We start from the raw sequence: 11,369 nt of genomic DNA, 5'->3' as shown, positions 1-11,369 counted from the left end.
CCTGAAGGTCTCCTTTATATACACCTCTCTGTCTCCCTTAGCTCCTCCAGGTCTGCCACTCTAGCCTCCAGAGGTCAAACTCATTCTCTGAGGGCTGGGAGCTCTTTGCACAGAGTGCACACTTACAACCTCTTGCCAAGGGTAGGGTTGAATGAGAACACCTGTTTTAGTACATTTTACCTGTAAGTATATTGGGGGCAGAGAGGATATACAATAGGGGGAAACTTCCTGGAAAGTTATGAGGAAAGGCTCAAGCTAAGATGAAAGCATAAAAGGAGCAAGAAAAAAATTGCAGGGTTAAAAAAAGAAAACCACACTATTTTTCTTCTTCAGATTACATTTAATATAATGTTTGTCTCATAGAAAATATACTATACAGCTTGTTATAGCTAAACCATCAACTTCCTTTCTGACGTATGTTTTAGTTTGGTTATTGTTTCTAGGTACAACTATGCACTAACCTAGGTAAAATACGCCATTAAGACAAAACACAAATACAACTATCACCTGAGCAGCAAATGCATGGGTTTACTAAATTGATAAATTTTGAATTGAGATGTACACATTAACAAAACTGTCCTCCACAATAGTTGGGTTTTTTTTTTTTAATTTAACCCTCAGATGTACTTGTAAGCAACATATCAACATAGGCAGTAAAAGGCAGGTGGCATTAATGGCAAAAAGCAAGTCCTTATGATTAGCACTGTATTAGTTTCTAGGGAACTCGCTACTATAATATCAAAGCAAACTTTTTGTTGTTGTTGTTCTTGTTTAGTCTGGCAGAATTTATAAAAGCCCTGTTTTGTCTCAAGGTACCTATGCAGCAAGGTTTCGAAAAAGGAAACGGAATAGCTGCAAATAATGTGGCTGGACAACTTGAGCAAGAGCAAGCGGAGCATTAGCAGTGTTACCGAGCGGTAGGGACACGCGGGTGCGTAGGCTTTAGCTGAGAAGCAGGCTTCGCACGTAGCTTGAATGCCGTTGAGTCACAAGAAAGCTTTTGCCGGAGGTGAGCTCTTCATATCCGTGTTGAGGCTTTCTCCAGGCACGCCTTCTTGACATACAAGCCCTTCAGATAGCGCAGCCTGCGCTCCCTTTGTGGATCTTGGCTCAGGGGTGGTGCTGCTGGAATAGGCTCTAAACTCGCACTGACGGAGTCGTCCGCCGCCGCAGCAGCAGCAGCCGCAGCCTTTCAGGGACTGAAACTTGTAAGTTTTTTTCTAACGATTTAAAGCAGAAGCTTGTTGTCGAGGGGGCTTAGTGTCGAATTACGGAGCTTGCTTTACCTTTCTGAAGCCGGGAGGGGTGGGGGCGAAAGAACTTCCCCGGCCCATGCTTGTCAGGCGGGGGGAGGGGGGAAGGTGTTTTGTCCTGGAATGCGCTCACCCCCCGAGCAGCAGGCAGGGCCCGGGGACTAGAGGAAGGGGGCAAGGCCTCTTAAAGAGAAGCGGTCGGGCTTTCCTCGCTTTTCATGAGGGCTGGGAGAGGAACTCACTTTTCCAGCTGCTTTGCAAGCAGCTTTTAGAAAACAGTGTGCTCCCTGGCAGGGCAGGTAGGAGTGTCTACCACATGAAAATAGAGCCGTGAAGTTGCTAGCAGACGGTAGGACTCTGCCTCAGCATGTGCTGACAGCTGGTTCTCAGACTGGACAAGGTGGGTTTTGATGTAAAAGTTCTTTTTGTAGTTTTGCTGGAATTGCACATGGGGGGGGGCTGTACATACTGAACAGAAAGGGGCAATTCAGGTCACTTTTCTGTAAAATCAAATTATAGCCCTATTAGTCTGTCTGAGGGATTCTAGCAGGACTTGAGCGTTGTCAGGTCTCTTCTTTTGTTTATAGTGTCTTACTTTTGAATGCCTTTCTAGATCAAAAATTGCAATCGAACCACAAGCGATCTGTTAACTTGATTGTGGCCTGCAGCAGTTGGCTCCAACTGAAATGTTAAACAGCAAAACATTATTTAGCCAATTTATCAGCACACTTTTTTCCCCCCACAAATGTTTGTCATGTACTATATGTCATGATATACGTCTTATATTTAGCAGTAGCAGAGGTTTAGAGCAGAATCGGCTGCAGTAAGTATGAATAACATTGTTTTCTATGGTGCAGCTGGGTTTGGAGACGGCCCTAATTCCTGTTCCTTCTCAAATATATTTAGCAACTCTGTGATTTCATTTAATTTTTGGCAGTAATTTCTCCTTGAAAAGAATGTTTCAGATGAGTCAAGAATGATTTATTTTCTTCAAACCTTTGTGCTTGAGCTTTATCCTTTTCTACTATATGCAGTGTACAATGAGCCTGCCTTTCAAAGTGTCTTGTGCATGTAGCACTCAGTTTCGTGCATGTAAGTGGTGCTTTGAAAATCAGCTGGGGCCAGTGCGCCTAAAAGAATGTGTGTAAGCTGAGGTCACGCATACTTTCCTGTGCACCGGGAGTAGGCATTCCAAGGGCCAGAGCTGAGGGTAGGGATATGACTTACATACCTTACTTTTAGGACTTTGGAAGTTACCAAGCATATGTTACGCCCTGCTTGGAGCAGGTGTAGCTTTATGCATGGACAATACAATGCCTATCCTGCCAACTAAGGAAAGAAGGATTTTTTGAAGCAAACTTACATGCATAAGATTGCTTTGAAAATCCTCAGTATAGTCTGCGTGTACATTGTTCATGCAGACTTTACTGCTCTGTGGGAAGTTTATAAAATTATGGTCACTAAGTACCAATAGTCTGATTATGTGTTATCATCTGAAAGTGATTCCAGTGGAAAAAAGTTAAGAGCTGTTCACACACTGATGTAAGATCTCAGAATGAACTCCTACTAAAGGCCTGTTTCATTAGTCTTTCCCCAAGAATAATAATGAAAGCTATTTTCATGAGTAAAATGTTATTTTACTTGTAAATGTAGGTTTATTAGTCCCCACCCTTTATGTAGATAAAAATACAATTCTGGAGACCACACCCTTAAAAGGAGTTTGGATGGAGTTGTCCCAATGGCTACTAAAATGGTCAGTGGTCTTTGTTCTAAAGCATATGGGACCAAAGATATAAACATGTATACCCTAGAAAAAAGGTGGGATAGGGGAGATATGATAGAGACATTCAGATACTGCCAAGGTATTAGTTAACAGGACACAGGTCTCTCTCAGTGGAAAGGAGGTTATGGAATGAGGAGTCATGGGATAAGGGTTCAGCTTGGAGAAGAGAAGCCTGAGGGCAGATAATGGTGGCGGTCTATAAAATCATGAGAGGATTAGAATGTGTAAATGTGAATCAGTTTACTCTTTCAGATAATAGAAGGACTAGGGAGCACTCCATGAAGTTAACAAGTAGCACAATTTAAAACAAATCAGAGAAAATTATTTTTCACTGTGTGCCCAAATAAGCTCTGTAATTTGTTGTCAGAGGATGTGGTAAGGCAGTTAGCTTAGCTGGATTTTAAAAAAAGTTTGGACAAGTTCCTGGAGAAGTCTGTAAATTGCTATTATATAAGTTGGCGTAGGGAATAGCCACTGCTTATTACTGGCATTAGTAGGATGGGTTACTTGCCCGGTACTTGTATCCTATATTGGCCACTGTTGGAAACAGGATGCTAGGCATGATGGACTCTGACCCAGTATGGTAACTGCTTATGTTCTTAAGTATGATAGGGGATAGACTCAGGAATAATCTAAGGAAATATTTCATTTCCTAGTGTGTAGGCAGATGGACTCAGGACCAGTTGATTTATGCTCTCCTGCCAGCAGATGGACACTGAGCAGTGACCTCAGCCTGCCAGTATTCTCTATCTCCAACAGATGGTGGACGTGCATCTCTCTATGGGGATTGCTTGGAGTTTTTTGGAAGGAGAAATTTGAAATCTAAATTAAGGAAAAGAAATCCCCGCTCTCCTGTGGTGATAACAAAAGGTCCCTCCCCCAGTTGAGAATTCCTGAAGTGATTTCCATGGTCCCTCAGAGGTGTGCCTTGGTCCCATAACTAGGTTTTCCGGCGTGGACATAGCTGCTAGTTCAGCTGAAAGGCAGTGGGTTCAGGAGGCCAAACGTGGTGGTGACAGCAGATTTATTTATTTTATTTATTTATTTGACTTTGTATACCGACTTTCAAGTTAATATCAAGGCGGTTAACAATATTAGAATTTGCAGTAGCAAAAATTCAAAAAAGTCCATAACCCATAAAACATATATCTCACTAACGATTTACATAGTTAAATCAAATACAAAATAGTGTCACATTAAAATTTAAAAACATATAAAACAAAAGTCTTAATAGCTAAATTTTCCACATTAAAACCCTTCAAACTTCATCACCCTTCATACCCAGGCCTATACCTCCCTTATTTTATCGTTTTTGCGCCCTTCTATCCCTCTAAACCCGTAGGGTTTTAATATCTCCTTCTAATTACCCCTTAAGTAAAGTGTAAAGGAAGAAAAGAATCAGTTGGCCTAATTAAAAGCCTGTTGAAATAGCCAGGTCTTTATCTGTTTTTTAAAACTATTGATATTCTCCTCCAGTCGAATTTCGACCGGAAGGGAGTTCCACATCCCAGGTCCAGCCAAGGACAATGCCCTCTCTCTCACAGATCCCAAATGAGCCAATTTGGGTGATGGAATTGGTAGTAAAGCTTGCCCAAGAGATCTTAAATTTCGTGTTGGGACATGAATACGCAGTGAAGTGTTGAGCCATTCAGTATTGTTACCATATATGGTTTTGTGAATTAAGGTAAGACACTTATAATGAATCCGAGACTGGACTGGCAACCAATGTAACTTCATCAATACTGGAGAAACATGGTTATACCTATTTATATTGGACAACAATCGAGCGGCCGCATTCTGCAGCAATTGTAGGGGACGAATAGTTGACAAGGGAACCCCTAGCAGTAGCGCATTGCAGTAATCTAATTTTGGTAGTATTAGGGCCTGCAAGACAATTTGAAAATCATTCAAATGCAGCAGAGGCTTCAACCTTCTCAGCACTCTTAACTTGTAAAAGCCATCTTTTATAATTGACTTTATTGAAGGTTTCATAGTTAGCTCGGAATCGAGAATGAAACCCAAGTCTCTTACTTCACGTACAATCTTATGAGACTGGGAGTGGGCTACAAAATCAGCCTCTATTTTCTCTGTAATTTTGTTACCAATGAATAGAATTTCTGTTTTCGAGTTGCCCACTCCCTCCATAGCCGGAGACCGGTAAACTCTAAGCTCAGGTAAGGCTTCAAAAAAAAAAAGAGCAGTTTTACCTTTGAAACATAGACAGAGGGGTTTCAGGACTTCCTCTGGTCTCTGTACTCAGCACGCCATCCCGCATTCATTCCCAGTTAAGGTTGGGGAACTGGGCAGCCTGGTGGGTTGAGCGTCCCCTGGTGGATTAAGCCCCACAGTTAGTCTTTTTTCTTGCACGCAGTGTGGTAGGCTGCGGTGGCATTTTTTGCGCACTCCTGTGCGTGCTCTGCTGCCCTCTACAGGCCGTCAATGTGCGCATTGCAACGGCTCTGCGCATGCGTTGTGCACTCGGTTTTGGGTGTGCCTCTTACACGCATAAGTTTTGAACTGTTCACATGCTTAGCTTGGCGTACGAGTTGTGTGTGTGCCTTGCCGTGCTTCCCTTCTGCGGCGCTTATTTTTTTTTATGCATAATCGTTTTGAGCATGAGTCGTTCTGACGCACATTTATCGCAGCAATAGCACTGGTAAACAAGAAGCCTAAGCGTCTTCCTATTTGTATTTCCTGTCATATTTGAGCTTCTCAGCCTGACCTCGCTGTGTCAGTGCTGCTCAGGGAGAGTTGTCTTCCTCGGACTTTGTAAAGCCTGGCTCCTCCCATTCTGATGATGGGTTGGTCACGGCCTTGGCTGGAGTGACAACAGACTTTGGCTCTCCCTTGACTGGCACCTCCTCAGGCGAAGGTAGTTTTGTGGGACCATTTCCAGTTCCTTGTGGACCCGGCTGCTTTTTCTTGGGTGGAATTTTTTCAAGGCTTACAAGCCTTTTTTCAGGTGCAGTCCTCCGCTTCACCTATTCCTGTCCAGTCGGACCCTCAGCTGGTGGCTCCTCCATCTTCCAGTCCTATGCTTAAGCGCCGGAGCTCGCCTCCGCTCCCTGAGGGTGTTCCTGACAGGAATCCGATTGGCACTGATGATGAGGTTGATCCTGATTCCCTGGAAGATGGGGAAATTCCTCCTGGACTGGAACCGTATGGAACCATGTTGTGGTTCTTTCAAAGAGATGAACTGCTGGCCCTGATTTCCCAGACTTTGAAACAGCTGGGTGTCCCATGTTGGATCCATGGAAGAATCCCATTTTGATTTCCTTACGTAAATCCTTTTGTTTTTTCCCTGTGATGGATGCCATTCAGGAATTGATTGATCTGGAATGAGAAACCCCAGAGGCAAATTTCAGAGGGGGGTCAGACATTGGAAGGCCTGTACCCCCTGGATCCGGCTGTGAGAAACGCTTGCATTTTCCCAAAGTGGATGCACTGGTATGTGCCATCTCTAAGCGGACAACTATTCCCATAGAGGGAGGAGCGCCTTGAAGGATGTACATGATAGGATTGAGGCTATTCTTAAGCAAGCCTTTGAGGCAGTGGCAATGACTTTACAGATTGCTTCCTGATGCGCCGTAGTGGCAAGATCTTGTCTGCTTCTCTCTCAGGAAGTTGATGAGTCTGGAGGGAATTCCAGAGCGGTTAGGGAGCCCGTTGCCGCCTTTTTAGCAGACATAGGCTGTGATTTGGTCCGTACCTCGACCAGAGGACTGGTTTCGGTGATAGCGGCCAGGTGTCAACTCTGGTTGTGAAATTGGTCAGCTGATGCAGCTTCCAAAGCTATTCTTACCAAGATGCCCTTTAAAGGCTCACTCTTGTTTGGGAGCGAGTTGGAGAAACTGACCAGTAAGTGAGGTGAATCTCCGGTTACTCAGTTGCCAGAAGATAAGAAGCAGTTATAGGACCTATATGATGTGTTGTCTCTGGGCTTCCAAGCAGTTTCACACCTATAGAAGGTTGACCTTTCAGTGGACTCAGACTTTTGGTAGGTCTCAGTCCTTTTGTCCCCGGCAGCCCAAGAGAGGAGCGGGCTCAGGTGGCAGACCTTCCCAGCTTCAGGAACGAGAGAGGGGGATGTTTCTCTCTCTCTCTCTCTCTCTCTCATCAGAAGTGGGTCAAGATCACGCTGGACCAGTGGGTCTTGGAGGTGATATGAGAAAGATATGTGCTGAAATTTTGCAGTATTCCTTGGGACGTGTTCATCGTGTCCCCTTGCCACTCCCCGGAGAAGAAGCAGTTAGTGGATTTCATGCTTCAAAGGCTCTTCAAGCTGAGGTTTGTAGTTCCAGTGCCTACGACTCAAGAAAGTATGGGGCGATATTCCATTTATTTTGTTGTGCCCAAGAAGGAGGGGGTCCTTTTGTCCCATCTTGGATCTCAAGAGGGTCAACCGTCATTTAACGGTGACTCATTTTTGCATGGAAACCTCATGCTTTTTGATAATGGTGGTGCAGTTGGGGGAATTTCTGACCTCCCTGGATCTGTCAGAGATTTACCTTCATATTCCCATCCGATTGGAACACCAATGCTTTCTGTGCTTTGTGGTGTTGGGGTGCCATTATCTGTTTTGGGTGCTGTTCTTTGGTTTAGCCACTGCTCCCAGAACATTTTCCAAGGTTATGGTGGTCGTAGTGGTGGCCTTGCGAAGAGAAGGGATCCCGGTCACCCGTATTTGGATGACTGGCTGATTCAAGCCAAGTCTTAGGAAGAGAGCTGCCTGGAGACACACAAGGTGATCTCCTGATTGCTGGAGCTCGGTTGGGTGGTGAACCTGACCAAGAGCAATCTTCAGCCATACAAGTCATTGGAGTATCTGGGGGTCTGGTTCAACATGGGGCAGGAAGTTCGGATTCAGAAATTGATGTCTCAAGTGCGTCAGTTGGTGAGCACCATTTGCCCGATGGTGTGGTCCTACCTACAGGTACTCGGCTTGATGGCGGTAACCCTAGAAGTGGTGCCTTGAGTGAGGGTGCATATGCGTCCTCTTTAGCGCGCTCTGCTGTGTCACTGGAAACCGCAGTCTCAGGACTATGCGGTTTGGCTCCACTTGCCGATGGAAATTTGCTCCTGCATCCAGTTGTGGTTGCAGGAGGATCATCTGAGAAAGGAAGTTTCCTTGCCCTCTCCGATCTGGTTGTTACTCACAACAGATGCGAGTTTCCACGGTTGGGGAGCTCACTATCTGGAGTTAATGGCCCAAGGGCATTGGAATGCCAAAGAGTCTCGCTGGAACAGCATTTACCTGGAAACTCTGGCTGTTTGGCTGGCGTGCTTGCAGTTCAGCCACAGGCTGCGGGATGTCTGACAATGCAATGTTGGTGACCTACATCAATCGCTAGGGAGGAATCGAGTCAGCAAGTGTCGCAGGAAATAGACCAGCTTATGGAATGGGTGGAAGGTCAGCTGCAGATGATCTTGGCCTCTCACATTGCAGGAAAAGACAACGTACGAATGGACTTTCTAAGCAGGGACAGTCTGGTCCCAGGAGAGTGGGTGCTGTCAGCAGAGGCATTTCAGCTGATTGTGGATCACTGGGACTTTCCATTCCTAGACTTGCTGGCGACTTCTCGCAATGCAAAGATTCCTCGATTCTACAGGTCTGGTTGGAAGACAGATTGCTTTATGCCTTTCCTCTGTGGCCTTTGCTGGGCAGGATAATTCGCAAGATCGAAGGCCACAGGGGGCTAGTACTCCTGGTGGCACCAGACTGGCCCAGGTGTCCATGGTATGTGGATTTGCAAGGACTCTTGTTGGAGATCCCCCTTCTGCCACACAGTGATCTGTTGCAGCAATGACTGTTTGGCCCTTGAGAGGGCTCGCCTGTTGAAGTGTGGTTATTCCTCTGTGGTGATTGCCACTTTACTCTGCGCTCGCAAGTTCTCCATTTCATTGGCTTATTCATGGATTTGGAGAGATTTTGAGGCCTGGTGTGAGGAAAGTGGTGTTCTGCCTTGTTATGTTAAGATCCCACTAATTCTGGACATTTTGCAGGATAGGTAGAATAAAGGATTAGCCCTTAATTCCTTTAAGGTGTAGGTTGTGGTTCTTACCTGTTTCAGGGGCCAGATGAATGGTGGTTCATTGTCGTCTCACCCTGATGTGAACCATTATTTGAAGGGAGTGAAGCATCTTAGGCCTCCCTTGAGGTTACCAGTTCCCTTGTGGAGTCTTAACTTGGTTAAACCTGGATTTTTTTTTGGCGGGCCTTATGTTCTGACCGCTGCGTAGCCTTTCCTTGCAGTTGTTGACCTTAAAGACTGTGTTCCTGGTAGCTATATGTTTAGCGCATCAAATTTCTGACCTGCAGGCCTTGTCTTGCTGGGAGTCATTCCTTTGGGTGACTTTGGGGGCATTGCAGCTGCATACTGTTCTATCCTTCTTGCCAAGGGTAGACTTGGACTTTCATCTGAATCAGTCCATCCCCTTGCCGTCCCTGGATAAGGTCAGGGATGCGGAGGAGTATTGTCTCTTGCACTCCTTGGATGTGTTGCACTGTGGTGGAAGGCAGCGCTAGGGGGCGCTCCCCAGTGCAGGACGAGGAGTGTGTACCCTTGCGGTGAGACGGGTCCTTGTCTGGGATGGAGTGAAGACCAGACCCCTGCCGACCTGCACACCTCGGTGACACCAACCACTCAAGGTTGGCCTCTGAGTAGTCCTTCGACCACTTCAAACCCTTTCGGACCTGCCACTGGGTAATGGCAGAGGCGGCAGGCCAGGCATGAGGCAGAGGAGATTGAGGACTTGAACATGGATGCTGATGAAGACAGGATGCAGATGAAGATCAGACTTGGACGAAGTGAGGATTGTTATTTTATTTCCATTATTCTTATTTGTAAACCATTGTGACTGCATGTTCCAAATGATGGTATAGAAAAGTTTATAAATAAATTAAAAATAAATAAATAAAATGAGATGAGTTAAAACCAGGATAAAACTCAGGAAGAAGACTCTGGGAAGGTGCTAACACCCACAGCCGGGGAGGAGACTGCAGTGGTCAGAATGGCCCTCAGGCTATCCACTGGAGCACTGCCCGCTGGAGGCTAGGCATAGCCGGAGGCCAGTACATCGGAGGACTATGTACAAGACAGGCCTCAAAGGCGAAGATCCCAGACATCATTGCAAACTCTCTGGAGACACTCACCGAAGGGCAGCCAGGACAAGCAAGTGAGACATCTAGAAGACTCTGGGCCCTGGAGGTTACAGGAAGGACATAGATGTCTTCGGCTCTGCTAGATGGAAGAAGATCCACCAGCGCCCCACATACCCCAGTGGGGGTTGTCACGGACCACTGAGCCGTAGTGTGCCCTACACAGCCCAGCTGGGCTGGTCGCAGGCCATGCTGGGACAGATCAAGGTGTAGTCCGGGAAGACATCTGGACAGGACGAACATCAGGACATGAAGACTGGACCATGGAACTTCAGGACTGGGACAATGGAGACTTCAGGACAGATGACGACATCAAGGGATCCCACGAAGAACATGAAGATACCGGAAGCCAAGCAGGAGCAGAAGACTAGGTGTCCTGGAGAAGAACTGGCTCCTTGTGAAGGCGAAGACTGAATGGCAACTGAGCCCTTTTATGGGGCTGAAGAGGGAGATCCAGGAAATGTCATCCAGGGCGCACTCCCTCACTGGCCTTTTAAATCTGGACAGAAGGCACGGCGCCGTGCATAAGGAGGAACAGGAAGAAGGTACAGGACCACGGACAGTGGCCATGCTGCTGCTGAGGAGAGGAGGAGCCATAACATGCCTCGACCAGGCCCGACAAGAGAGCGGTGGCGTCCGAGCCATGAAGGCCGAGGTCAAGGGTGGCTCCTGCCACGGATGAGGACGGAGACAAGGGCCCCCTTCCCCCGGAGGAATCAAGGAATGTCAGCGGCCTCCTGCCACGTTGGGAACCCCGACATGGCTCCTGCCGCACCAGCAAGATGGCGGCCGGGCCGCAGGAACCCATGGCTCCTGCTGCGGGAGACCATGAGGGCGGTCTTTGGGCCGCGGAAGGACAGTGTCAGGGAAGCAAGCAGGCAGGTAAGAGGCCTCCCATGGCTGCGGTCACGGGAGGAAGCTCAACAGGATGTTAAGAGGCTTGTCCTGCTGTATCTGCAGGTTTCTGAACCTTTTCAAAAGATGGAACGCCTGTTTATTCTCCATGGCGAGAGTAAGCAGGATGCTCTGGCTTTTCAGGCTACCATAGCTTGCTGGATTAAGGAGGTAGTTTCGGTCCCTTATGTAGATGCTGAAAAGTCATTGCCTACTCAGGTTAGAACTCATTCCGCTAGGGCTCAGGCAATGTCATGGGTGGAGGTTAGTTTGTTGTCTC

The 11,369-nt window shown here is 46.8% G+C and overlaps 1 protein-coding gene across 1 annotated transcript in view; it reads left to right on the top strand.

Moving 5' to 3' along the window:
- Positions 1-961: 961 nt before the first annotated feature.
- The window catches only part of RAB27B (RAB27B, member RAS oncogene family), a 142,473-nt gene continuing 132,065 nt past the window's right edge, over positions 962-11,369 (top strand). The window contains exon 1 of the mRNA XM_029579826.1: positions 962-1,208. The gene's annotated coding sequence lies outside the window, so the exon portion shown is untranslated. The remainder of the gene's footprint in view (positions 1,209-11,369) is intronic.

Source organism: Rhinatrema bivittatum, chromosome 1, assembly GCF_901001135.1.
Source record: "Rhinatrema bivittatum chromosome 1, aRhiBiv1.1, whole genome shotgun sequence".
In the NCBI taxonomy this organism is placed as follows: domain Eukaryota; kingdom Metazoa; phylum Chordata; class Amphibia; order Gymnophiona; family Rhinatrematidae; genus Rhinatrema; species Rhinatrema bivittatum.
The sequence above is the reverse complement of the archived record's forward strand: the minus strand, read 5'-3'. Positions and strand labels throughout refer to the sequence as shown.